Consider the following 27,969-nt stretch of genomic DNA (forward strand, 5'->3'; position numbering starts at 1 on the left):
AGACAGAGAAAAAAAAAACCAAACATACTAACAAAGTAAATAGAATAGATATGTACAAGTAAAATAAATAAATAAATAGAGTAATAAATATGTATAAACATATACATATCTACAGGTGCTGTGGGGAAGGGAAGGAGGTAAGATGGAGGGGATGGAGAGGGGGACGAGAGGGAGAGGAAGGAAGGGGCTCAGTCTGGGAAGGCCTCCTAAGGAAGGCACAAGGTTATATGGATAAAAAAAAGAGGTTATACAGTTGGAACCCAGACCCACTCCTTGCCCCAGAAGGGCTCATACTCAGGAGAATACAACCGGCATCAGAAAACCAGGCCAAGCAGCTACTTAGGGGAAGGGTGGGTTTGAGTTTGGTTTTTTTGGGGGGGGTGGGGGGTATGTGTGGTGGTGGGGGGAAGGGGGGCACCCTTGCAAGAAGGAGCGGTCGACTGAGTACGAAGGAGACACTTAGCCTGCAACTGATACTGCAACTTTTCCCGAGGCCTGGGGTGGACGTCCTGCATTAAAACTCCAGATGGCATCCCAAGGTCCCAGCTCAGTTACGGGGTTCCCCCTCCCCTGTCCTTCTGGAGTCAAGTCCGGAGGATTACAATTATTTTGAAACTGCTAGTCCCAAGCCTTCCCCTGATATACCACCTCCCCTGCCCTCTTCCTCCTTCTCCTCCTCCATTATGGATCTTCCACCTGGCTAGCCTGCCTCCCCTCATGAACGGTTCCAGAGCTGTTCTTTCAGCGGGGTGGAGAGGACAGGCAGCAGAGCAGGAGACTGAAGAAAAGCACTCACCGTGGGCCCCCCCGGAAATATCAGGCTCTCGTCACCTGATCCTGCACTGCCCCGACTTCATGCCAGGCGTCCACATTCCTGTTGTCCTTCCTAGTGGCCGAACTACCAGGGGTACAACACTTTGGGGCTACTCTAGTCCTTTGGAAGAAATAATCCCTATTGGATGAGCTTTGACCACTCCTACCACTTGGCACCTCCGTTTCTGACAATATGGCCTGGGCCTTGGGCTTGGAGCCTGTCAGAAAGGGAAGGAATGGAAGAAAGAGTGGAGGAAGGGATCCCAAGGAAGCAGCGTGGCCTAGTGGAAAAAGTCCAGGCCTGGGAGGTGAAAGACCTGGGTTCTAATGTCGGCCCCACCATTTGCCTGCTGTGTGACCTTGGGCAAGTCACTTAACTTCCCTGTGCCTCAGTTTCCTCAACTTCCTCAATGACCTGTTCTCCCTCCTACCTGACTGTGAGCCCCATGTGGGACAGGGACTATAACTTCTATTTATCCCAGTGCTTAGAACACAGTAAGTGCTTAAAAATATTATTTTTAAAAAAAGAAACCTGAGCCAGAGGGACGGCCAAAGGGGCTTCCTGAAGCAAGGTGGGGTGATTTCTCCTCCCTCCAACCCTTAAGCCTGCTCCCTTAAGATGGCCCATCAGCCAGCCACGGTTCCTGGGGTTTACCGGGTGACTGGGAGTCGACCCTAGGACCCCAAATAGGGGTGGGGAGCTCTTCACAAAACCAGAATCCCAGCGTCTCCTTCCCGGCCTGGCAGCTATCCCCATTCCACTAGCTCCAATTCAGGAATTACCCCCAGCTCTGGTCCCCCTTCAAAGGGCCACGTAGCTCAGCCAGGACTGAGGCTGGGGAGGGTTAGGTGGGGGCATAAGGGGGGCTGCATCTGAGGGAGCAGCTTGTAGTTGGGTCTGAAGCCAAGTTCCAGACTCAATTTAAATGTGGGAAATTTTCCCAGGGGGAGAGAGAATAGCACAAGGAGTCTGAGAAACAGAGAGACAGATTCACTGTTGACTAGTGACCTTAGTGAACTAGAACCTCACCCAGGGAAAGTGAAGTCTGGGGCTTCCCGATCTAAACTACTCTTCTACCCCAACCTCACGGTCCTGTCCTCTCCGACTGCCTTATTTTTTGTTATTAAAGCACACAGTAAGCGCTCAATAAATACGATTGATTGATTCTCCCTCCCCCTCGCCCCCTCTCCATCCCCCCATCTTACCTCCTTACCTTCCCCACAGCACCTGTACATATGTATATATGTTTGTACATATTTATTACTCTATTTATTTATTTATTTTACCTGTACATATCTATTCTATTTATTTTATTTTGTTAGTATGTTTGGTTTTGTTCTCTGTCTCCCCCTTTTAGACTGTGAGCCCACTGTTGGGTAGGGACCGTCTCTATATGTTGCCAACTTGGACTTCCCAAGCGCTTAGTACAGTGATCTGCACAAAGTAAGCGCTCAATAAATACGATTGATTGATTGATTGATTGATTGATTCTCTCCCAGAGCAATGTAGGTGCCATAGCTGCGTTGCCCATATTGGCCACATGATGGCGCCGTCGGCTCATCTGTTTCATTCATGATGATGGTGATGGTGATGATGATGATGGCATTTGTTAAGCGCTTACTATGTGCAAAGCACTGTTCTAAGCGCTGGGGAGGGTACCAGGTGATCAGGTTGTCCCTCGAGGGGCTCACAGTCTTCATCCCCATTTTACAGATGAGGTAACTGAGGCCCAGAGAAGTGAAGTGAAGCCCTACTGAGAGCTCACCTCCTCCAGGAGGCCTTCCCAGACTGAGCCCCCTCCTTCCCCTCCCCCTCGTCCCCCTCTCCACCCCCCCGCCTTACCTCCTTCCCTTCCCCACAGCACCTGTATATATGTATATATGTTTGTATTTATTACTCTATTTATTTATTTATTTTACTTGTACATATCTATTTATTTTATTTTGTTAATATGTTTGGTTTTGTTCTCTGTCTCCCCCTTCTAGACTGTGAGCCCACTGTTGGGTAGGGACAGTCTCTATATGTTGCCAACTTGTACTTCCCAAGCGCTTAGTCCAGTGCTCTGCACACAGTGAGCGCTCAATAAATACGATTGATTGATTGATTGAAGTGACTTAGAGAAGCAGCGTGGCTCAGTGGAGAGAGCCCGGGTTTTGGAGACAGCGGTCATGGGTTCAAATCCCGGCTCCGCCACTTGTCAGCTGTGTGACTTTGGGCAAGTCACTTCACTTCTCTGGGCCTGTTACCTCATCTGTAAAGTGGGGATTAAGACTGTGAGCCCCTTACCTCATCCGTAAAGTGGGGATTAAGACTGTGAGCCCCGCGTGGGACAACCTGATCACCCTGTAACCTCCCCAGCGCTTAGAACAGTGCTTTGCACATAGTAAGCGCTTAATAAATGCCATCATTATTGTTATTATTGCCCAAAGTCACACAGCTGACCATTGGCGGAGCCGGGATTTGAACCCATGGCCTCCGACTCCAAAGCCCGGGCTCTTTCCACTGAGCCACGCTGCTTCATTCAATCGTATTTATTGAGCGCATACTGTGTGCAGAGCACTGGACTAAGCGCTTGAGAAGTACAATTCGGCAACATATAGAGACGGTCCCTACCCAACACCGGGCTCACAGTCTAGAAGGGGGAGACAGACAGCAAAACAGAACAAGTAGACAGGTGTCAATACCACCAAAATAAATAGAATTATGAGCTATAGACACACCATTAATAAAATAGAGTAATAAATACATACAAATATACACAAGTGCTGTGGGGAGGAGAAGGGGGTAGGGCAGAGGGAGGGAGTGGGGGCGATGGGGAGGGGAGGAGGAGGAGAAGATGGATAAGGGGGAGGGGGTTTCCTTCCACCCCCTACTCCCCCCTTCAAAAAAAAATCCAGAGCAGGGACTTGCCAAACCCTGAAGCTTCTCAGCAAGGCCTGTCTTCACCTAGACTCCTTTCTCGGCCACTTCATTTTTTGTCCAGATTTAAGCTTGCCCGGATACCTGAAACGGGTCTAGGAGGCTCATCTCCGTCTTCAGAGGGAGACCTTAGAAGACTCCATCTGTTCCAAGACCCTTCCAGGGATTCAGGTGCGCTAGTGGGTAGGATCGCGGCTCTAGTTTGGACCCCGAACCCGAGGACTGCCCTGGAAATGACCCAGTCTCTCATGATCCTTTGGGATTGTCATCATCATCATCATTAATCGCATTTATTGAGCGCTTACTGTGTGCAGAGCACTGTACTAAGCACTTGGGAAGTACAAGTTGACAATATATAGAGACAGTCCCTACCCAATAGTGGGCTCACAGTCTAAAAGGGGGAGACAGAGAACAAAACCAAACATGCTAACAAAATAAAATAAATAGAATAGATATGTACAAGTAAAATAAATAGAGTAATAAATATGTACAAACATATATACATAGATATGCAGGTGCTGTGGGGAAGGGAAGGAGGTAAGATGGGGGGATGGAGAGGGGGACGAGGGGGAGAGGAAGGAAGGGGCTCAGTCTGGGAAGGCCTCCTGAAGGAGGTGAGCCTTGAAGGGAGGAAGAGTCCATCGCCCTGGACCCAGACCTGAAGGCCCAGTTGCATCCCTGGGCCTGAGCTGGAGCCAAATAATCCTCCAAGCCGTTTTTCCCAGGAATGGATTCCTGGCAGTGGGCTCGATGCTTGCCCACCAGGGACCTTGCCAACACAGCTGGGTGACAGTGCCCGCTTAGACTCCCTGTGCCTGGCACTGCGGCTCTCCAAGCAGTTACAGCCCCGGGAGAAAAGCTGAGCTCAGGAAGCTATTGATGGAGCCCATCTTTCCCTCTTCTCTCTTCCTGGTCTTGTTTCCTGGGTTCAAGGATTTAAAACAGTGCCCTGTACACAGTAAGCACGCAATAAATCCCACTGATTGATTAACTGGTCCCTACAGGGAAACTCTAGGGGGAAGAGCAGCTCTACTCTGTGGCACTGAACCCTAAAACTCGACCTCCCTCTCCTCCAGGTCTTCATCTTCCACTGGGCCTTCCTCTAGAACGGGTCAGCAGTAATCTGGCCTCCCTCATTCATTCGTTCATTCAGCCGTATTTATTGAGCGCTTACTGTGTGCAGAGCACTGTACAGATTAACTCAGAGGAGGATTCTCTGGCTACGGCTACTGGAATGGGAACTCGGAGTGGAAGGCTGAGAGGTTTGGGGGAGGGTAGCAAGCTTCAGAGAGGCTCCAGTTGAGATATAATCCCTTGGGAACGGGTACCGGGATAATTTTTGGGCTCAGGCTTGGAGTCCCATATCCTAAGCCCCCAAATGCAAAGCTACGTCACAGCCCGTAGCAAAGGCTGGCTAGGAGAAGTTACTCAGTTGCTCAGATGTCCAACACCCAGCCTGACTCTCAACTCGGAGCGTCTGGCAAGTCCTGGAGCAAGAGGATAGAAGACTGCAGCTGTGAGAAAATGAGGAATAGGAAAAGCCCAATCTCTCATGCCCCCTTCTTTGTCACTGCTGCCTGACTAAGTCTCCCCTACTAGACTGTAAACTCTTTGTGGTCAGGGATCATGACCACCAATTTTATTACACTGTACTCTTCCGAGCGCTTAGTTCAACGCTCGGCACTCAGTAAGGACGCGATAAATATGATGGATTGTTCGGATGATCACCATCATCATCATCAATCGTTTTTATTGAGCGCTTACTATGTGCAGAGCACTGGACGAAGCGCTTGGGAAGTACAAATTGGCAACATCTAGAGACAGTCCCTACCCAACAGTGGGCTCACAGTCTAAAAGGGGGAGACAGAGAACAAAACCAAACATACTAACAAAATAAAATAAATAGAATAGATATGTACAAGTAAAATAGAGTAATAAATATATACAAACATATATACATATATACAGGTGCTGTGGGGAAGGGAAGGAGGTAAGAAGGGGGGATGGAGAGGAGGACAAGGGGGAGAGGAAGGAAGGGGCTCAGTCTGGGAAGGCCTCCTGGAGGAGGTGAGCTCTCAATAGGGCCTTGAAGGGAGGAAGAGAGCTAGCTTGGCGGATGGGCAGAGGGAGGGCATTCCAGGCCTCCATCATCAGCCAACTCCAACATTTAGGAACTGATCCCCCGCACTTCAGTCTGTATGTGTATTCAACTATAGACTCAATTATTTATCTTGACTACTCCGTAAGTATTTTTGGTCTGTCTCCAACAGTAGAGACTGTAAGCTCCTTGTGGGCAGAGTGTGTGTCTCAGTTCTTTGTTCTGTACTTCCTAGGTGCTTTATGCAGTGCATTAAACCGCTTGGGCTTCCAATAAATACTGTGACTTTTACTACTAGGGAGTGTTGATAGAGCTGTCAACCTCCAGTTTCTGCTCTCTCCCTCTTCCCCCCCTGCATACCAACAGTTTTGTGAAAGACTTCTGGAGCTGCCAAAACTCCCTTCCTCTTCCCCCTCCTTCTTCTCCCCTGTATACACACCCGCACTTTTATAGGCCATCTTCATGACGGGTCAAAATCCACCTCCCTTTTAGCCCGGAGTTAGGTCATCTTTAACGCAGAAGGGACGGCGGTGAATGAGTTAGGAGAGGTTGGATGTTGAGGATGGGGTGGGAACTGGAGAAGGTTCAGAAATTCGACAGCAGAAGGAAATCGGTCGAAGAAGGACCCAAAAGGGAGATGAAACCCCACATCAGTCTTGATTTGTCTCTGCTTTTGGGCGTGGAAAACAGTCCCGCCGGATCAGGAGTGTAGTGATTGTGCCTTACCCCCCATTTACTCTGGAGGAATGTTTACTTGTTTTGATAATAATAATAATAATAAATAATAATAATAATAATAATGGCATTTATTAAGCGCTTACTATGTGCAAAGCACTGTTCTAAGCACTGGGGACGTTACAAGGTGATCGGGTTGTCCCACGGGGGGCTCACGGCCTTAATCCCCATTTTACAGATGAGGTAACTGAGGCACAGAGAAGTGAAGTGACTTGACCAAAGTCACACAGCTGACAATTGGCGGAGCCGGGATTTGAACCCATGACCTCTGACTCTAAAGCCCGGGCTCTTTCCACTGAGCCACGCTTTGATGTCTGTCTGTCTTCCCCCCTCGAGGCTGTAAACTTGTTGTGGGCAGCGTTTGTCTCTCTTTATTTTCGTATTGTACATTCCAAGTGCTTACATATGCCTGTATATATGTATATATGTTTGTACAGATTTATTACTCTATTTATTTATTTATTTATTTTACTTGTACATATCTATTCTATTTATTTTATTTTGTTAATATGTTTGGTTTTGTTCTCTGTCTCCCCCTTCTAGACTGTGAGCCCGCTGTTGGGTAGGGACTGTCTCTATATGTTGCCAACTTGGACTTCCCAAGCGCTTAGTACAGTGCTCTGCACACAGTAAGCGCTCAATAAATACGATTGATTGATTGATTGATTAGTCCAGTGCTCTGCACGCAGTAGGTGCTCAATAAACACGATTGAATGAAAGAATGAAGGAGAGACTTGTTACCCAGTTATTTTGCGAAGATGAAGGGGTTGTTCCCCATTGCTCCCCGGGAGAGATGTCGGCATAGTGGAAAGAGTGCAGGCTTGGGAGCCAGAGGTCGTGGGTTCGAATCCCACTCTGCCACTGAGCAGCTGTGTGACTTTGGGCAAATCACTTGACTTCTCTGTGCCTCAGTTCCCTCATCTGTAAAATGGGGATTAAGACTGTGAGCCCCATGTGGGATGACCTCACTACCTTATATAATAATAATAATAATAGCAGCATTTGTTAAGCACTTACTATGTGCCAAGCACTGTTCTAAGCGCTGGGGGGGATACAAGGTAATCAGGTTGTCCCACTTGGGGCTCACAGTCTTCATCCCCATTTTACAGATGATGATACTTATGTCTTTACAGATATTTATATCTACCCCAGCACTTAGAACAGGTGCTCGGGCCATAGTAAGCGCTTAACAAATGCCAAGCTAGCTCTCTTCCTCCCTTCAAAGCCCTACTGAGAGCTCACCTCCTCCAGGAGGCCTTCCCAGACTGAGCCCCCTCTTTTTCCTCTCCTCTTCCCTCCCTCCCCATCTCCCCCTCCCTCCCCCTGCCCTTTCTCTCTCCCCTCCCCACAGCACTTGTGTATATTTGTGCATACTTATTACTCTATTTTATTAATGATGTGTATATAGCTTATAATTCTATTTATTCTGATGGCATCGACACCTGTCTACTTGTTTTGTTTTTTGGGTTGTTTTGTTTTTTGGGAAGTCCAAGTTGGCAACATCTTGAGACGGTCCCTACCCAACAACGCCCTACCTCCTTCCCCTCCCCACAGCACCTGTATATACGTTTGTACAGATTTTTTACCTCATTTATTCTACTTGTAATGATAATAATAACGATGTTGGTATTTGTTAAGCGCTTACTATGCGCAAAGCGCTGTTCTAAGCGCTGGGGGGAACACAAGGAGAGGAGGTTGTCCCACGTGGGGCTCACAGCCTTAATCCCCATTTTACAGATGAGGGAACTGAGGCACAGAGAAGTGAAGTGACTTGCCCACGGTCACGCAGCAGACCTGTGGGGGAGGTGGGATATTTACTATTCTATTTATTTTGTCCGTGATGCGCATTTAGCTTTACTTCTATTTATTCTGATGACTTGACACCTGACCACGTGTTTTGTTTTGTTGTCTGTCTCCCCCTTCTAGACTGTGAGCCCGTTGCTGGGTAGGGACCGACTATGTTGCCGATTTGGACTTCCCAAGCGCTTAGCACAGTGCTCTGCACACAGTAGGCGCTCAATAAATACGATTGAATGAATGAATGAATGAATGAATGAATGAATGAAAGCGGGCCCACAAGAGGGTGTGGGGGGTGGCCGGAAGGGGGCGCCGTTCCCTGCCCGCCGTCCTGCAGGGGCGCGGGGCGACCGGAGGGGGGCGCTGTACTAAGCGCCCGGGAAGTCCGAGTTGGCAACATCTAGAGACGGTCCCTACCCAACCACAGGGGGGCGCTGTTCCCGGCCCGCCGTCCGGCATTCATTCATTCATTCAATCGTATTTAGGGAGCGCTTACTGTGAGCAGAGCACTGTACTAAGCGCCTGGGAAGTCCGAGTTGGCAACATCTAGAGACGGTCCCTACCCAACCACGGGGTCACAGGCGGGGGGGGGGTGTGTGACCGGAGGGGGCGCTGTTATTCATTCATTCAATCGTATTTATTGAGCGCTTACTGTGAGCAGAGCACTGTACTAAGCGCTTGGGAAGGACAAGTTGGCAACATCTAGAGACGGTCCCTACCCAACCACGGGGTCACAGGCGGGAGGGTGGGGCGTGACCGGAGGGGGGCGCTGTTCCCGGCCCGCCGTCCGCCATTCATTTATTCATTCATTCATTCATTCAATCGCATTTATTGAGCGCTTACTGTGAGCAGAGCACCGGACGGCTCGGCCGGTTACCGTGGAGACGGCGGGTGCCCTGGCCCCGCCCCTCGGAGCGGTGACAGCGCGGCCGCATCGCGCCTGCGCAGTGCGCGCTGCCCCCGCAGCCTCGGGTGGGGGGTGTGTGACCGGAGGGGGGCGCCGTTCCCGGCCCGCCGTCCGCCGTTCATTCATTCATTCATCCATTCTTAGTGAGCGCTCACTGCGAGCAGAGCGGCGGACCGCTCGGCCGGTTACCGTGGAGACGGCGGGCGCTCTGGCCCCGCCCCCTGGATTGGTGGCAGCGGCGGCCGCATCGCGCCTGCGCAGTGCGCGCTGCCCCCGCAGCCTCGGGGGTGTGTGACCGGATGGGGGCGCCGTTCCCGGCCCGCCGTCCGGCATTCATTCATTCATTCATTCACTCTTAGTGAGCGCTTACTGTGAGCAGAGCGGCGGACCGCTCGGCCGGTTAAGCACCGTGGCTCAGTGGAAAGAGCCCAGGCTTTGGAGTCAGAGGTCAGGGGTTCAAATCCCAGCTCCGCCACTTGTCATCTGGGTGACTTTGGGCAATAACTTCCCTGTGCCTCAGTTCCCTCATCTGTAAAATGGGGATTATTAACAATAATAATAATAATAATGGCATTTATTAAGCGCTTACTATGTGCAAAGCACCGTTCTAAGCGCTGGGGAGGTTACAAGGTGATCAGGTTGTCCCACAGGGGGCTCGCAGTCTTAATCTCCATTTTACAGATGAGGGAACTGAGGCACAGAGAGGTTAAAAGTGACTTGCCCAAAGTCACACAGCTGACAAGTGGAGGAGGCGGGATTTGAACCCATGACCTCTGACACCCAAAGCCCGGGCTCTTTTCCCCTGAGCCACGCTGCTTGAGCCCCCCGTGGGACAACCTGATCACCTTGTAACTTCCCCAGCGCTTAGAACAGTGCTTTGCACATAGTAAGCGCTTAATAGATGCCATCATTATTATTATTATTACCGTGGAGACGGCGGGCGCGCCGGCCCCGCCCCCCGGAGCGGTGACAGCGTCGGCCGCCTCGCGCCTGCGCAGTGCGCACTGCCCCCGCAGCCTCGGGGGTGTGTGACCGGATGGGGGCGCCGTTCCCGGCCCGCCGTCCGGCATTCATTCATTCATTCATTCACTCTTAGTGAGCGCTTACTGTGAGCAGAGCGGCGGACCGCTCGGCCGGTTAAGCACCGTGGCTCAGTGGAAAGAGCCCAGGCTTTGGAGTCAGAGGTCAGGGGTTCAAATCCCAGCTCCGCCACTTGTCATCTGGGTGACTTTGGGCAATAACTTCCCTGTGCCTCAGTTCCCTCATCTGTAAAATGGGGATTATTAACAATAATAATAATAATAATGGCATTTATTAAGCGCTTACTATGTGCAAAGCACCGTTCTAAGCGCTGGGGAGGTTACAAGGTGATCAGGTTGTCCCACAGGGGGCTCGCAGTCTTAATCTCCATTTTACAGATGAGGGAACTGAGGCACAGAGAGGTTAAAAGTGACTTGCCCAAAGTCACACAGCTGACAAGTGGAGGAGGCGGGATTTGAACCCATGACCTCTGACACCCAAAGCCCGGGCTCTTTTCCCCTGAGCCACGCTGCTTGAGCCCCCCGTGGGACAACCTGATCACCTTGTAACTTCCCCAGCGCTTAGAACAGTGCTTTGCACATAGTAAGCGCTTAATAGATGCCATCATTATTATTATTATTACCGTGGAGACGGCGGGCGCGCCGGCCCCGCCCCCCGGAGCGGTGACAGCGTCGGCCGCCTCGCGCCTGCGCAGTGCGCACTGCCCCCGCAGCCTCGGGGTGTGTGTGTGACCGGAGGGGGGCGCCGTTCCCGGCCCGCCGTCCGCCATTCATTCATTCATTCTTAGTGAGCGCTTACGGTGAGCAGAGCACCGGACGGCTCGGCCGGTTACCGTGGAGACGGCGGGCGCTCCGGCCCCGCCCCCTGGAGCGGTGACAGCGGCGGCCGCCTCGCGCCTGCGCAGTGCGCGCTGTCCCCGCAGCCTTGGGGGGGTGTGACCGGAGGGGGGCGCCGTTCCCGGCCCGCCGTCCGCCATTCATTCATTCGTTCTTAGCGAGCGCTCACTGCGAGCAGAGCAGCGGACGGCTCGGCCGGTTACCGTGGAGACGGCGGGCGCTCTGGCCCCGCCCCCCGGAGCGGTGACAGCGGCGGCCGCCTCGCGCCTGCGCAGTGCGCGCTGTCCCCGCAGCCTTGGGGGGGGTGTGACCGGAGGGGGGGCGCCGTTCCCGGCCCGCCGTCCGCCATTCATTCATTCGTTCTTAGCGAGCGCTCACTGCGAGCGGAGCAGCGGACGGCTCGGCCGGTTACCGTGGAGACGGCGGGCGCTCCGGCCCCGCCCCCCGGAGCGGTGACAGCGGCGGCCGCCTCGCGCCTGCGCAGTGCGCGCTGCCCCCGCAGCCTCGGGGCGTTGGAGCCGGAGCCGGAGGAGCCCGCAGGAGCGGCGGCCTCCGCCTCCTCCTCCTCCTCCTCCTCCTCCTTCATCTCCTCCTCTTCCTCTTCCTCCTCCTCCTCCTCCTCGCCCCCGCTGCCCGTCTCCTCCCGGGACCGGCCCCGAGCACCGTGAGTCCGGGGGTCCGCGGGTCCGGGGGCTGAGTCAGAGGGAGGCCCGGGCCCCATCCATCCGTCCATTCATCCATCCATCCATCCGTCCAGTCATTCATTCATTCATTCAGCTGTATTTAGTGGCTGCGGAGTACTGGACTGAGCGCTTGGGAGAGGACCAATAAGAAGAAGAAGGATGATGGTATTTGTTAAGCGCCCACTAAGTGCGAAGCACTGTCCTAAGCGCTTGATGATGGTATCAGGCGCTTACGCTGCTCTAAGCGCTGGGGATGGGATGGCAGACCCCCTACTCCCTCCTCCTCTATCCCCCCCGGACCCCCCCTTCCCATTTCATTCATTCATTCCGTCGTATTTACTGAGCGCCGATTGGGTGCAGAGCGCCGGACTAAGCGCATAATAATGATGATGGTATTTGTTAGGCGCCCACTAAGTGCGAAGCACTGTCCTAAGCGCTTGATGACGGTATCAGGCGCTTACACTGTTCTAAGCGCTGGGGATGGGATGGCAGAGCCCCCCACTCCCTCCTCCTCCATCCTCCCCCCCTCCCCGGACCCCCCCCTTCCCATTTCATTCATTCATTCCGTCGTATTTATTGAGTGCCGATTGGGTGCAGAGCCCTGGACTAAGCGCTTGGGAGAGGACCAATATTAATGATGATGGTATTTGTTAAGCCCCCACTAAGTGCGAAGCACTGTTCTAAGCGCTTGATGATGGTATCAGGCGCTTACACTGTTCTAAGCGCTGGGGATGGGATGGCAGAGCCCCCCACTCCCTCCTCCTCCATCCTCCCCCCCTCCCCGGACCCCCCCTTCCCATTTCATTCATTCATTCCGTCGTATTTATTGAGCGCCGATTGGGTGCAGAGCCCTGGACTAAGCGCTTGGGAGAGGACCAATATTAATGATGATGGTATTAAGCGCCCACCAAGTGCGAAGCACTGTTCTGAGCGCTTGATGACGGTATTAGGCGCTTACACTGTTCTAAGAGCTGGGGCTTCACTCATTCATGCAATCAATCGTATTTATTGAGCGCTTACTGTGTGCAGGGCACTGTACTAAGCGCTTGGGGATGGGATGGCAGACCCCCACTCCCTCCTCCTCCATCCCCCCCCCACCGGGACCCCCCCTTCCCATTTCATTCATTCATTCCGTCGTATTTATTGAGCGCCGATTGGGTGCAGAGCGCTGGACTAAGCGCTTGGGAGAGGACCAGTAATAAGAAGAAGGATGATGGTATTTGTTAAGCGCCCAGTAAGTGCGAAGCACTGTTCTAAGCGCTTGATGACGGTATTAGGCGCTTACGCTGTTCTAAGCGCTGGGGATGGGATGGCAGACCCCCCACTCCATCCTCCTCCATCCCCCTCCCCCCGGACCCCCCCTTCCCATTGCATTCATTTATTCCGTCGTATTTATTGAGGGCCGATTGGGTGCAGAGCGCTGGACTAAGCGCATAATAATGATGATGGTATTTGTTAAGCCCCCACCAAGTGCGAAGCACTGTCCTAAGCGCTTGATGACGGTATTAGGCGCTTACGCTGTTCTAAGCGCTGGGGATGGGATGGCAGACCCCCCACTCCATCCTCCTCCATCCCCCTCCCCCCGGACACCCCCTTCCCATTTCATTCATTCATTCCGTCGTATTTATTGAGCGCCGATTGGGTGCAGAGCGCTGGACTAAGCGCATAATAATGATGATGGTATTTGTTAAGCGCCCACTAAGTGCGAAGCACTGTCCTAAGCGCTTGATGATGGTATTAGGCGCTTACGCTGTTCTAAGCGCTGGGGATGGGATGGCAGGCCCCCCACTCCCTCCTCCTCCATCCTCCCCCCCCGACACCCCCTTCCCATTTCATTCATTCATTCCGTCATTCATTCAGTCGTATTTATTGAGCGCTTCCTGTGTGCAGAGCACTGGACATCGAGCGCCGACTGGGTGTAGAGCACTGAACTAAGCGCTTGGGAGAGGGTAAATAATAACACCAATGATGGCATTTGTTAAGCGCCTACTATGTGCGATACACTGTTCTAAGCGCTAGGGATGGGATGGCAGACCCCCACTCCCTCCTCCTTCATCCCTCCCCGGCACACCCCCTCCCCATTTCATTCATTCATTCCGTCGTATTTATTGAGCGCCGACTGGGTGCAGAGCACTGGACTAAGTGCTTGGGAAGGACAAATAATAATGATACTATTTGTTAAGCTTAGTATGTGCGGAGCACTGTTCTAATTTCTGGGGTTGGGATGGCAGACCCCCACTCCCTCCTCCACACACACCCCCGGAACCCCCTCTCCTAAAGATCGCTCTCCCCACCCCGGGGACACCCCCTCCCCATTTCATTCATTCCGTCGTACTTATTGAGCGCCGACTGGTTGCAGAGCACTGGACTAAGCGCTTGGGAGAGGACCAGTCGGCACCAGAGACGGTCCCTACCCCACAACGGGCTCACAGTCTAGGAGGGGACCCCTACCCCATTTCCATTTCCCTCCCATCCCTCTTTGGAGGCCGCCCCTCTGTCCGTCCTCCAAGGGATTTGTCCCCCCCAATACCCGCAGGCCTCTTGCCCGGGCTGGGCCGAGGAAGATGAAGGGAGAGAAGACTGGAAATCCAAAGGAGAGCCCATCCTGCCAACGCCCCCTCCCCTGAATCCCCCCCGAGGATCCAGGACAGGGTGACCCCTCGTCATCCTGGGCACCGCAGAGTGCCAAGGGGAGCCTTAGGGCTGGAGGCCCGCACCCACTCATCTGTAAAATGGGAATCAAGACTGTGAGCCCCACCGGGGACAACCTGATCACCTTGAATCTCCCCCAGTGCTCAGAACGGTGCTCGGCACGTAATAAGCGCTGCACAAATACCATCATCATCCTCATTCCCAAACTGGAAGACTGCCCGGCCTTTCCGGCCTGGTCGGGCGGAGGGAGGAGAGGGGGCTGTCTTTCTTTGGGAGTGGAGGGGTTGGGGTTGGGAAAGCCTGGGGTGCAGTATAAATTGTCCTTTTGCAGAGTTTATTCATTTGCAGGAGGGAAATGATAAGGTGGCCGGCTCCCTTCCTGCCTGGGCCTGTCTGGAATCTGTGAGCCCACTGGTGGGTAGGGACTGTCTCTATATGTTGCCAACTTGTACTTCCCAAGCGCTTAGTACAGTGCTCTGCACACAGTAAGCGCTCAATAAATATGATTGATTGATTGATTGATTGATCTGGCCCTGTGGTGTCCTTGACACCCTCTTTAATTCATTCATTCAGTCGTTTTGATTGAGCGCTTACTGTGTGCAGGGCACTGGACTAAGCGCTTGGGAAGTACAAGTCGGCAACATCTAGAGACGGTCCCTACCCAACGGCGGGCTCACAGTGTAGAAGACGGGCTCTTAGGTGGCCCCCGTGGCTCCTTGGATTCCCCAGGGAGGCCATGGCTCCTTGTGTTCCCCAATAAGGCCACCTCCTGCCCTCCCCATCCCGGGTGGGGGACGGTCCCCCATGGCAGCTTTGTTTTCCGAGCCCAAGCGAAAGCCACGCCGAAGTCAGAGCCATTTTCACCGGTCGGGCTTCGCCAGGAACAGCCTTTTAAAACATGCCTCAACGTGTGGGTCCCCTAACCACCGACTTCTGTGTTTACCAACTTCCTTTGATGCCCTTTTTTTCCTTGAGCTTCCCAGATTACAGGGTAGAGTCGGGAACTCAGGGAGCCTGTTCCACTAGGCCGGCCCCATTTCGGCTCAAGAAATGCGGGAGAGGGGGGTGCCGGGATGTGGGCGGAATGGATGGGTGACTGCTAAGTGCTCTATTTCTTTGGAGTTGTTGGGTGCCGGCTGGACCTTGGAAAAATCCAGTTGCATTTGACTGGGACTTCGTCGCGCCTTGGTTTTTATGCCCTAGATTTGCTTCCAAGAGCTCTGTCTGCTGACCCCCTTAGCTTTACGTGGGAGAAGCAGTTGAGGGATACTACAGTCCCCTTCAGCGCATCGTCTCCACGCGTGACCCGCGCCCTGTAGGGGCTGGCTGAGGTCAGCTTCATTGAGCGGCAGCGGGCCGTTGAGGGGGTCGTGGAGGGGGATTCTGAGGCCCTGAGAGTCACGACCCCTTTGTGCAGTGGTCTCAGACCTGTTCTGGGTGGTCCGATGAAATGACTGTCCGAGCGAGGCAAAAGAAGGCCGTCAGCCCTGACGGCGGTTCCTCCTGCGTTGAGCCTGTTCTGACCAACAGTAGTGCTGGAGAAGGTGTTAGAAATCAATCCATCCATCAATAGTATTTATCGAGCGCTGACTGTGTGCGCAGCACTGTGCTAAGTGCTTGGGAGAGAACTTTCCGTCCCGCTTGAGGTGGATGAGTTTGAACAGATAGTTTAGTCTTTTAACTTAATGTGTAGGTTTGAAGAGATGGTGGTGACAGCGTGGTTGTGTTGAATACCTAGATACTCATCTTTGTCCTTCATGCTCGAAGTGTGGATGTGCCTGAAAAACCCCAGTGTGGGACCCGTGGTCCTGACCAGCCTGTACCCGTACGGACTGCCCTTTGTTGTGCTTTCGTTCAGTATCGTGAAACGGGGTGGAAAGTAATGGAAAATTTTGGCCTGCGTAACCTGCCCTGAACCCCTGGCTATTAGGAAAATCAAAGAGATGGTTCCCTGCCTCTCCCTCCCCCATAAAAAAAAAAAGAAGCAGAGAATGATTATCTTACTATAGCTGTGGAAGAGCTATTGGTAATTTGCTTTGCACATAGTAAGCGCTTAATAAATGCCATTATTATTATTATTATTATTACTAATACTGCTAAGAGAAAAAGGTGTCTGAAAGAAAGGTATTTCTTATTGTGTCACCTGTTACCAAATGGTTTGGAAACGAGAGCCATTAAAGCCCAAAGAGTAAGTCATGAGAGATGTGAATGACAGGGAGGAGGGTTCATCGGTAACCAGTCTGAACAGAACAAAGTGGCAGAGATCTTTGTAGGACAGAAAGGGGACAGTCCCTCCAGAGGTAAAGTTAGACAACTAGACCAGTTAGAGGTGAAGCAGACATTTGAATGGAGAGAAAATGAATAATAGGGAAATTTTGGAGGAAAAAAAGGACATTCTCCCTGGAACAGGAGAGAGATGGGGAGCCTGGTTGCTGGTCAGTCAGTCGATAGTATTTTTTGAGCACTTCCTCTGTGCAGAGTGTTGTATTAAGCACTTGGGAGAGTGCAATATAGTAGAGTTCTCTGCCCAAAAGGAGCTTACAGTCCAGAGGGAGAGATAGACGTTAAAATAAATTATGGGTATGTTCATTAGTCCTATGGGGCTGAGGATAAGGAGAATATCAAGTTCTTAAAGATTACAGTGCGTAGGCATGTTCTTTCCTCAAAAGGAGCTTGTGGTCTAGAGGGGGAAACAGACCTTAAAATAAGTTTTGGATATGTTCATAAGTCCTGTGGGACTGAGGACAGGGAGAATATCAAGTGCTTAAAGATTGAAGTGCATGGATAACGCAGAAGGGAGAGGGAGTAGAGGAAATGAGGGCTTAGTTGGGGAAGACCTTTGGGAGGAGTTGGGATTTTAATAAGGCTTTGAAGGTGGGGAGAGTGGTGGTCTGTCCTCTATGAAGGGGGATGGAGTTCCAGGCCACAAGGAGCATGTGAACAGCTAGAGCTGTTAAGTCCAGGTGGGAGAAGAGGATGGACATATCCATCCATATCCATACGTTCATTCAATTATTTATTGAGCGCTTACTGTGTGCAGAGCACTGTGCATTGGGAGTTTCCAGGTGAATTGGGATTTCTGAAAGCACTGCCTCTCTATCTGGCAAAATCTCTTGTAGAGGCACTGAGTGAACCCATTTGGGGAGATTGGAATTCGGGAGTTCACTGGATGGCAACCGTAAAATATTGATTTGTACAACGTGGTCCAAGAATTAATGGGAAAATCCATTATAGAAAAGATGAAGTATAAACAAGTTTGCCATAAAGAGGTTTTATGCTGATTTTAACAAAAAATGAAGTGTCCTGTCACACTCTAAAGAGGTCCTGCCTTTCTCCCATCTGCCTATTTATATGTTAAAATCTGTGGGAAAAAATAACAACACAATGGAGCCATTTCCTTTAAAGTTTCTGTATGTTCAGGGCCTCCTTATGTATATTGATTAAAGCTTTCCCCGGGTGGAGGTTTACTCTGGTGACTAGCTTTTCTACGTAATAGAGAAGTAGGGTAGCCTAGTGAATAGACCGGCCTGGGAGTCATAAGGAATCCCAGCTCCGCCTCTTGTCTGCTGTGTGACCTTGGTCAAGTTATTTAACCTCTGGGCCTCAGTTACCTAATCTCTAAAATGGGGATGAAGACTGTGGGCCCTATGTGGGACATGGACTGTGTCCAACCTGATTATCTTATACGTACCTCAGCGCTTAGTGCAGTGCATGATATGTAGTAAGCATTTAAAAGATACCTTTAAAAAAAAAAACGAACTCCCATAAACAGGATGTGCTCATCTTCTGGAATGTTACAGGACAAGGCAGAGTTCTGGTCACACTCCAGTTATTCGCTCATCTCCTACCATCAAAAAAATCATCCTTCTCCCACATTCTGACTTACGCCGAGGGAGGTCACAGAAGTTTGGCTTTTGTAGGCTCTGACGAGGGTAATGGAGTTCTGCAAATGGAGATCTGACTACTGACTCGCCTCAGATTTCCTGGCCACTCTAGTTAGTGAGCGGGGGACCCACACGTAGCACTGTTCGATGACCGTTGGTGCCAGCACTATGGGGGTCTAACATTTTATTGGACTTAAAACATCAAAGCTCTGGAGAGCCAGTGGGAAGCTTTAAACTCCTACCGGCACTTACTCAAGGGTGGAACAAAAACTATTCCTTTCAAAAATTGTATAGTGGCTCACTTTGTTCCCTGTTGAAAAGCTGAGGAGGCAGGCGATTTCTTAGCATCCCATGAAGAAGGTCAGGTGAGAGAGTAATGGGATTGGGAATGATTCGGTGAAGCTTGGTTTGTGGAGCGTTTCAACTGCAAAAATAGAAATGTATGAAATGTCCCTTTATCTCAGTGCATTCAAGCTGACCTGATTATTTGAAATACCGTTGTGTGATGCCTTTATGTGGAACCGTTGACTGAATTAGTGCCTGTGTGTGTGTGTTTGCATATGGTGAGGAGGGATGGTTTGGTTTTCAAGTCATCCGGTTTAGTCAGTCTGCCTCAAGTCTGAATGGTGTTTTTTCATCTAGGTCTCGGTTTGAGAGGGAGAAGACTTTACAAGAAGCTACTGTGTGTCTGCTGCCTCAGGAATGAGGCCCAGGTCTTGTACCGTTCGCAGGCACAATTTCATAATAGAATCTCTCAGATCGGCTTCGACCCAGAGCACCTGCCGATTGAAATAGCTGCCGTCGGAAAGAGAGCTGGGATTTGCAATGACGCTACCATGCTAAGGGGGAGAGGTAGTAAGCAGCTCAGCAAAGAAATCAGGAACCCAGTTCAGGTCGTCCATATGGTAGACTAGGCGAGAGGCTGGGGTTGCTGCCATAAATCCGGGAGGAGAGGTCGGAGATGGATCCTGAAATGGATGAGAAGTTAAATGGACTTGGAAATCTATTTAGAAAAACCAAGTGAAACGTGGTGCAAGACAGACCTTCTGAGACAGGGGTCAGGAACCTTTTTGTACAGAATAGCCAAACAAAATGAAATCATTGAGTGGTTGGTATACAAAGAGCCAGTGGTACAGTTTAAGCACACATTTTGATTCATTATGAATCGAGCCATTTTCAAAGCCTCGTTTCCCCCGACCCTCCACCCCCAGCAAAGCAATAGCCGTGTTGAATGCCTCTTACCTAACTCCCGTACAACCACCGGTTAGCCATGGCTAGGCCGGATTAGCCCCCGCCACTGGGGACCCAGGGCTATTTGGTTTTCTGGGGCCCCCACGTGACATCGTTATGTCACACTGCGCACTGCTTCGTAGCAACAGCTACTGCTACCAGCGGGGGAAGGCAGGGGAAGGAGGGAGGAGAGGGGAAGGGAGACGTGATGGGCCCCTGCCCCCTTCCCTCTCCTCATCCAAGGAATGTGAGAGGGCAGGGCCCACCTGGCCAGGCCTGGGCAGCAGCGGTGCCACCGGCAGATGTGTCCTGTTGTCCCCAGCTCAGAGCACCACACCGTCCCTCCCCGCAGACAGTGATGGGATTTAGCCATGCTGCCCGGGTGTGGAGGCAGGGGCATGCATGTTGGGTGGGTGCCCCTGCCCACAACCTCCCTTCCCTCCTTCCCTTCTGGTTTCAAAGAGCTGCCAAGCCCACCGAGACCTCCAGGGTGGGCAGAGATTCACCTCGGTGAAGGGGAGGGGGACTCCCTAAGCAAAACATGGTGAGGATTTTACAGTGCAAACGGCATGGGCAGAATGGAGCCCAGAGGCCCTGCATCGTCCACCGCAGCTTTTAGGCAGGTGGCAGCGGTGGTGCCGCCTTGCAGCACTGTCCGACACTGTGTGTTGTGAGGTGTTTGATGCCCCCACCTCGCTCCCCAACACACACACACACTCCTCTCTTATCCCAAGTCCCTGCCCAGCTGTCTCACATGCGCCTCTCCACTCCCCCCGGCCTCAAGAGCCACATTTGGCTCCGAGGAGAGACAGATCTGGCTCTCAAACCATAGGGTGCCGCCGCCTGTGCCCGGAACCCAGAACCAGGAGAATCCAGAGCTTCTGCAGCTCTGCCGCTGCCACCTCAGTGGCTCGGTGGAAAGAGCCCGGGCTTGGGAGTCAGAGGTCATGGGTTCTAATCCTGGCTCCTCCACTTGTCAGCCGTGGGACTGTGGGCAAGTCACTTAACTTCTCTGAGCTTTAGTTACCTCAGCTGTAAAATGGGGATTAAGACCGTGAGCCCCATGTGGGACAACCTGATTACCGTGTATTCCCCACACACACACACACACAGAATTAGAACAGTGCCTGGCACATAGTAAGCGCTTAACAAATACCATCATCATCACCACCGTAAATGTGTGCTCAGCAGAAAGCATCGAAACCAACGTATCTAAGCAAACGCCTCTGGTCCAGGATGGTGTAGGGACCTCCCCTACTCCCTTTACTTGTTAGTGAGTTGCTCTGGGAATGTGGCCTGGACGAACAAATTACAACAGCAGGGAGTGAGAGTCAGAGGAGGCTTCCCTCCACCCTGAGAGCGGTGACTGCCCGGCTCCGATGATGTTGGCATCCCAACGATTGGTGTTCGCCCACTCTGGCAAGTCAGTGAGCACCTGGGTACTGTCACTGGTGTGAGTCAGTGAGACCCGAGTTGGATTGATGAGTGTATTGCCCTGTAAAAGAGTCAGGCCCAAGAGCGCCGAGTGAAACTGAGCAGCCCTTCCTCTCCTCTGGAACTGTGTGCCTGCCGGAGTCTTATCTGCGGGATGTAATGTGACCTGCTTAGTCAGGCTTTCTGCAGGAGCCTGATTTTGGCATCCAGCCCCTCCAATCTCCGCTGCTCACCCGAGGCTGTCAGGAACTTTGATTTACTCCCCGGTTGCCCTGGTTTTTGTATGGGGAGAGACCAGGCTGGCAACTCCCAAGATGAACGTTGATTAGGCTTGCAGCTTCATCGCTGCCCTTGTCTCTCAGCGTCTCAAAGTGACTTGGCCAGGGAGAAGAGACTGTGCTGGCTGAGCTGAGCTATCACTCACACTCGGGGGAGAGAGGGAGAGAGAGCGTGTGCACGCATGCACGCAGCACTGGACATTTTAGCGTAAGGGGACCAAATTTCCTTTCATTAAATTCAAGGATCCCCGCTCCTCCAAATGTAGGTATTATTTTCATAGATCTTTATATGGTGTTCCCAAGTCTCTGATTCCAAATTCCTAGTGTAAATTAAAATAAATAATGAATGTATTGCAACTGTATTTGGAGCAGAGCATGTATAAATTCTATGCACTATTTTTATAGGTGTACTGGTTTGATCCAGTGTGGGGGAGACACAGATGCCAAGAGAGACTTTCGGCTCTCAATCTCCTCCAATTTTATTTTTATCATTATTATTATTGTATTTGTTAAGCACTTACTATGGGTCAAACACTGTTCTAAGCACTGGGGTAGATACAGGGTAATCAGATCAGACACAGTCCCTGTCCCACGTGGGGCTCCCAGTCTAGGTAGGAGGGAGAACAGGTATTTAATCCTCATTTTGCAGGTGAGGAAACTAAGGCACAGAGAAGTTAAGTTGCTCATCCAAGATCACACAGCAAAAATGGGCAGGGCCAGGATTAGAACCCAGTTCCTCCAACTTCCAGGCCCGTGCCCTTTTCACTAGACTCTGCTGCTTGTTAGTTTTCCCTTCTAAACCACAGTCCCCACTTGCCTACTCTCACCCACACTTCCTCACACACCTAATTGTATAGCATTTGTTGAGCGCTTACTATGTGCCAAGCACTGTACTAAGTACAAGATAATCACTTCAACAGCCCCGCACCCTCTCTGGCCTCATATGGCCTAAGCAGTGACGGGATCTGTAGTTGAGGAGAGAGCAACCTCTCTGACGCACAGTATTGCAGGAGGCCCTTGAGGAACATTGTAAATACTAGGCACAATTTCGGCCCTCAAGGTTCTTATAGTGTAAACCAGGAAACAGATCAATAGAACAGTAGAGCTGTAAGTGGATAATTGATTATTATAAGCACAGTAATTACAACAGGGCAGCTAGTCGCGTGGGGCTTTATCAAGTACCCCCTTTGACATGACAAGATGACCCCCTGAGGGGACTCTGTTTTAATCCACTATTTTTTCCTGCAGCATTCTCAGCTACACCCCCCCAGCAAGCGGTCCTCCTGTCCTAAAGTGGGAGTGACCAGGCTCTGGCTCTCGTTCACTTGCTGGGCCACTCACAGCCAAACGCTGGCCAACACGCTCTGTGGCTCGATCAGCAGTGAGAATAAACTGGAACAGGTCAGGACAAAAATGTCCAGAACGGCTGTTCCGGTATGAAAACGATCTGACCACGGCGATGGCAGGCCTCAGGGGACTGCTGTGCCAACCCTTACAGGGGCAGTGGCACAATGCCCCTGCCCATATGGCTACTCTGGGAGGGGTGTGGCACCGGTCCCCAGCCCCGGGCATCACTGGCTCACCACCACCGCTCACCTCCATCTTGCCAGGGACCTTCCCAGACTGAGCGCCTTCCTTCCTCTCCCCCTCGTCCCCCTCTCCATCCCCCCATCTTACCTCCTTCCCTTCCCCACAGCACCTGTATATATGTTTGTACATATTTATTACTCTTTATTTATTTATTTATTTATTTTACTTGTACATATCTATCCTATTTATTTTGTTAGTATGCTTGGTTTTGTCTCCCCCTTTTAGACTGTGAGCCCACTGTTGGGTAGGAACTGTCTCTATATGTTGCCAATTTGTACTTCCCAAGCGCTTAGTACAGTGCTCTGCACACAGTAAGCGCTCAATAAATACGGTTGATGATGATGACCCCTCCTCTCCACCACTCGCCAGCCCCCTCTTGCTCAAACGTGGCTCCGGCCCGTATCACGTTGGTGGTTTGTAGGTCAGGAGGCTTGGCCACCCCCAATTCCTTATCCTAGGGTGAATCCCATTCAGCAGCTGTGAGTTGGCAGGGTCCCCTAGTCACCCCCCTGAGTCTCGGGGCCAAGATCCAAGCTGGGGCTGAACCAAGGGGCCTTCTCTTGACGGTAATTGTTTTGAGAATCTTTCCCTCCAGAACAGATCTAAACCCCCATGGAGGGCCTAGAACTGACCCTATTGCTACCGCCTTGGGGTCTTCCAGCCCTGGAAGGCCTCCAACCCCAGAGTGGATCCCTTATCCTCCTCCAAATAGGCTCCAGATTCCCTCTGGGCTCCAGCACTGTACCGGTGGCTTCATACCCCCTAAAACCCACCAGGATGTTTAGAACTAGGGCCCTGTTCCATCAAGTCTTGTTCGAAACTCCCAGCACTCCTTAACTGGCACTGGCTGCTGGAGAGAAGAAATCCCTAAGCTTAGAGAAGCAGCGTGGCTTAGTGGAAAGAGCCAGGGCTTGGGAGTCAGAGGTCATGGGTTCTAATCCCGACTCTGCAACTTGTCAGCTGTGTGACTGTGGGCAAGTCACTTGACTTCTCTGTGCCTCAGTTACCTCATCTGTAAAATGGGGATTAAGACTGTGAGCCCCACGTGGGACAACCTGATAACCTTGTATCTATCCCAGCGCTTAGAATAGTGCTTGACACCTAGTAAGTGCTTAACAAATACCACCATTATTATTATTATTATTAGCTGTGGCCCTGACTTCGTCTACTCAGAGGTCTGGTGAGAGCGACAACAAAACTCCCAGAATTCTCCCTTCCCCTTGGGTTTTCCTTTGGTTGTGGTTTTAGTTCATGTTTGGGGAACTTTTCTTCTCAAACAGTTTCCCAGCTACAGTCTCCCACAGCCTCTCCCCGGCTGAAAAACCGACCTCCCGGGAGGAATTGTGTTTTCTTCACCACAGTATTTGGCTCTAAGCCTCAGCTTACAAAGATCCTGCAGTGCAAAACTAATTCCTGAACCTTGTCTCTCTCTTCGCCATTCCAGGAGTGGCTGCTGAAAGTCTTAAGTCTGCAGTGGGGTATAGGAAGGTAAGGCCCCACTCAGATGGATATAATCCTGTTTTGCGTTTTTTCAGTAAAGCCATCCTTTTTGAGCAATTCTGCCTTCCTGGATCCCCTGGAGGGTCAGTAGGTAGTGCATATTCTTCCCATTCTACAGATGGGGAAACTGAGCCAAGTGCGGAGCCAGTCGCCCTAGGTTACAATTAGCCGGTTCCTGAGCCTAAATTAGACTCAGATCCCCTGGTGCTCCTTCTGGTACCGTCGGCTGCATAGGTTTGTTGAAACATTCTTGACATACTTGAAAATGTACGGATGGGTACTCCTAAATCCTCGTCATGATTGTGGAATCCTTTCACCCCTTAGCTTCGCACTACAGTCAGAGGGTCAGCTGCTTCTTAGCTAGTTCTAATCACTTGGTCTTGGAAGGGGCAGTGAGCTACCTAAGGCAGCTGTCCAACTCTTCCTTTCTTCCTTAGGGATAAGGGGGGAGTGAGCTTTAGACTGTGAGCCCAATGTTGAGTAGGGACTGTCTCTATATGTTGCCAATTTGTACTTCCCAAGCACTTAGTACAGTGCTGTGCACATAGTAAGCGCTCAATAAATATGGTTGATTGATTGATTGATTGAAAGCCCTCCACTATGAGCCCAAATGGACTTGGGGCTGAGGGGCATGGCCAGGGTTACCGTAGATTCATAGAGCTGGAAGGGAAAGGTCTCCTGGCCAGCCAGTCTCGGATTCTGGGAGGTTTCATTCAGTTGGAATCCATCGCTCCCGGTCTTTTCACCATGGGAAAGTTGATTCATGCTCAGGGGTCTATCCTGGTGCCTTATTTCTCTAAGTTGAAGTCCTTATAACAATAATAATACTGATGGGATTTATTAAGCATTTACTATGTGCAAAGCACTGGTCTAAGCACTGGGGAGGTTACAAGGTGATCAGGTTGTCCCACGGGGGGCTCACAGTCTTAATCCCCATTTTATAGATGAGGTAACTGGGGCACAGAGAAGTGAAGTGACTTGCCCAAAGTCACACAGCCGACAAGCGGCAGAGCCGGGATTTGAACCCGTGACCTCTGACTCCAGAGCCCGTGCTCTTTCCACTGAGCCACGCTGCTTATGAAGGGATCCTCCAGTCTTCCTCCAAAAGCAGAAAGGGCTGAGGGAAGAACATTGATGCAGGGGTCCAGAGACGTGCCTAGAGTAATAATAATGAAATGTGCCCGGAGTTGGAAGCCAAGTCCAGCTCAGGGCCGCTCGAGTTCCTACAGCTAAAACACCCTGGGGTGCCTGCCTACCAACTGAGAGGGAGTAGATCCTGGAAGCGGTGGAAGGGCATTTGTTTCAACAAGCCTCCAAGCCCTCAGGACTATCAACAGTTGGGAAGTGGCTTGGGAAGGCTCAAGAGTGGGGAAAAACATGATGGGAAGGTGCCCAGGAGATGGGGAGGTTACAAGAAATGATTATATTGGAGTAATTGGGCAGGTTGTGCGAGGTCCAGAGAGGGGACGGGACTGGAAGAAAGGAGTTTTATCACTCAATCATACTAAGCACCTCCTGACTGTAGAGCACTATAGTAAGTGCTTGGGAGAGTACAATACTCTCAGGATATAATAATGATGGCATTTGTTAAGTGCTTACTGTGTGTGAAGCACTGTTCTAAGTGCTGGGATATGTGTCCCAAAGTCTAGCAGAGGAGACAGACATGATTTACAGATAGAAGAAAAGAAAGGAACAATGGATATGTAGCTGCGTATATTCTTAAACAAGTTATATAAATCACTGTGTACAGAAGTGCTATAGGCGCATGTGTGCGTAATTGGCAGAAGAGAGCTGCGTGGGAGTAGGGAGATACGACCTGGGGAGAAGAAAAATGAATCGGGGATGGTCTCCTGGAGGAGAAGGGATTGAAGAAGGGCTCCAGAGATGAAGAGCTCTGTTGACAGCAGATCTGAAGTAGGAGAGAGTTTGAGGCAGGGAAAGGGCGTGAGCCAGGGGTCAGAGGCGGGAGGGAGGAGAATGAGGAACAGTTACCTCAGGAAGAGTTGACAAGAATTGTCCCAGTTATTGCATCACAGTTGCAGTTTCTGTCTTCCAGTGAGGGGGTATCAGAGTTCCCACCTGCATGCAGAGTGACAGATCCTCCGCACATTAAATTCCCCTGCAGCATCGGGTGCCCACAGGACACCCTCAGGAGTTTAGGGGGTGAAGTTGGAAGTGAAACCATTCAAACCAAAAGCTGCCTCTTTCTCGGCACTGCGCTATCTCATCACTGTCAGCAGTTGGGGTCTTCCTGTCTGTTCTCAGGAAGGGTTCTGAGCATGGGGAAGACCCTACCATTGTGTCCCCGTTTCCTCCACAAAGTGAAAATTATTTGCCTCCCACTCTGGGTTCCGGGAAATGAATAAACACTAATAATTAATGTTTGTGCTTACAGATCCATAGATGAGAGGCATGCTGAGTTCAAAGAAGTAGAGTTGGACGTGGGCAAGACAGCTAAATGTGAGCATCAGAATAGCCTGTGATTCCCACTCTCAGAACCCCATTTCGGGAAACCTGAATCTGAGAAGAGTTAGTAGAGTGATGATCCTGGCTGCCTGGGGAGGTTGTAGCAGAGAAAGGATTGGAGACATCGGGACTGGGGACATTGCTTCTGGGCTCATGAGAAGCAGGGGGCCACCTGCTTGGCTGCAGGTAGTCTTTCTAACCATCAAACAAGGCTTGTTAAGCATCAGGCCTTCAGATGGTGGCTTACCTTTTGGCGGAAGACAGAGCCACCCTCATGGCAAGCTACCTCCTCCTGCTTCCTTGTGAAAACTGTTCCAAGGTAGCAGTGAAATTCCTGGGAACTTAGCTAAAAAAAATCAGAGGTGCAATAACTCTTAACTAACACTTTTGAAGCACACAGACTTGAAGTTCAGGCTAATGGCCCAATAATTCCTCTATAGAAAGGTGGAGCTGGGTGTTATGCCCTCCCCTGACCCTCAGGAGTTTAGGGGGTGAAGATGGAAGTGAAACCTTTCAAACAGACTGCTGCCTCTTTCTCTGAACCACCTATTATCACTGCCAGTGGTGTGGCTGCCTCCTGCCTAGGCAGAAAACCTGAATGCGAGATTCCTTCCCAAAGCATCCTCCCAGCCTGTCATTCCCTAGCTCTGAAGTGTAGCTTGTCAACATTAGGACATTGGGAAGTTTATGGTGATCTGGAGCAGTGAAGAACCTAAAGCTCTTCCCTCCCAGCAGTAACGTACTGCTCTTCTTGTGGTTGCTGAATTGACCCCATTCATTCTTTCCCTCCGTGTCCGTCCCCTCCTGACTTTTAGACCGGGTGACCCCTGTGGCCGGGAACTGTGTCTGAATCACCGTCTTTGTGTTTCTCCCCCAGCACTTAGTTCAGTGCTCTGCATCTAATCAATGTTATTGCTACTTATGGTGTGGCTGGTTGAGGTCTAATCAATCGATCAGTTGTATTTACTGAGCTCTTCCTGTGGGCAGAGCACTGTTCTAAGCGCTTGGGAGAATACAGTATAACAGACATATTCCCTGCCCACAGTGAGCTGCGTAGAGGGGGAGGCAGGCATTAATAACAAGAAATAAATTGAGGCTATGGACA

The 27,969-nt window shown here is 51.2% G+C and overlaps 1 protein-coding gene across 3 annotated transcripts in view; it reads left to right on the forward strand.

Annotated features, from left to right (window-relative positions):
• The first annotated feature begins 11,693 nt into the window (after window positions 1–11,693).
• The window catches only part of MAPRE3 (microtubule associated protein RP/EB family member 3), a 42,326-nt gene continuing 26,050 nt past the window's right edge, over window positions 11,694–27,969 (forward strand). Inside the window, exons 1-2 of one of the 3 annotated variants that reach the window (XM_038751405.1) lie at window positions 11,694–11,811; window positions 26,794–26,858. The gene's annotated coding sequence lies outside the window, so the exon portion shown is untranslated. The remainder of the gene's footprint in view (window positions 11,812–26,793; window positions 26,859–27,969) is intronic. The other 2 variants (XM_038751403.1, XM_038751406.1) reach the window with 2 other exon arrangements.

Source organism: Tachyglossus aculeatus, chromosome 9 (genome assembly GCF_015852505.1).
Source record: "Tachyglossus aculeatus isolate mTacAcu1 chromosome 9, mTacAcu1.pri, whole genome shotgun sequence".
Taxonomy (NCBI): Eukaryota; Metazoa; Chordata; class Mammalia; order Monotremata; family Tachyglossidae; genus Tachyglossus; species Tachyglossus aculeatus.